Source organism: Lates calcarifer, linkage group LG20, assembly GCF_001640805.2.
Source record: "Lates calcarifer isolate ASB-BC8 linkage group LG20, TLL_Latcal_v3, whole genome shotgun sequence".
Lineage (NCBI taxonomy): Eukaryota > Metazoa > Chordata > Actinopteri > Centropomidae > Lates > Lates calcarifer.
In genome coordinates this window covers 651,594-652,145 of record NC_066852.1, presented here as the reverse complement: position 1 = coordinate 652,145, position 552 = coordinate 651,594, and positions in this window count along the sequence as shown.

Here is a 552-nt window from a genome sequence, read left to right as displayed (position 1 = left end):
TTGGATGCTTTACTATACTATGACGTTTTTATGACATTTTGGATGCCTTACTATACTATGTCGTTTTTATGACATTTTTGACCACATACTATACTATGTCGTTTTTATGACATTTTTGACCACATACTATACTATGACATTTTTATGACATTTTTGACCACATACTGTACTATGTCGTTTTTATATTTTGGATGCTTTACTATACTATGATATTTTTATGACATTTTTGACCACATACTATACTATGACATTTTTATGACATTTTGGATGCCTTACTGTACTATGACATTTTTAGGACATTTTTGACCACATACTATACTATGTTGTTTTTATGACATTTTGGATGCTTTACTGTACTATTACATTACATACTGAATACTGAACATAAACACTTTAATGTCAGTGCTCCATGTTGGACAGTTGACATTAAACTGTTCGTGAATTACCTGGAGGCCTCTGTCCTGGTCTCAAAGAACTTCTTCATTGTACAAAGACTTTCTGTGATTGTGGACGTCTCTGCGATCGTGGACAATGTCTCTGCGATCATGGGCA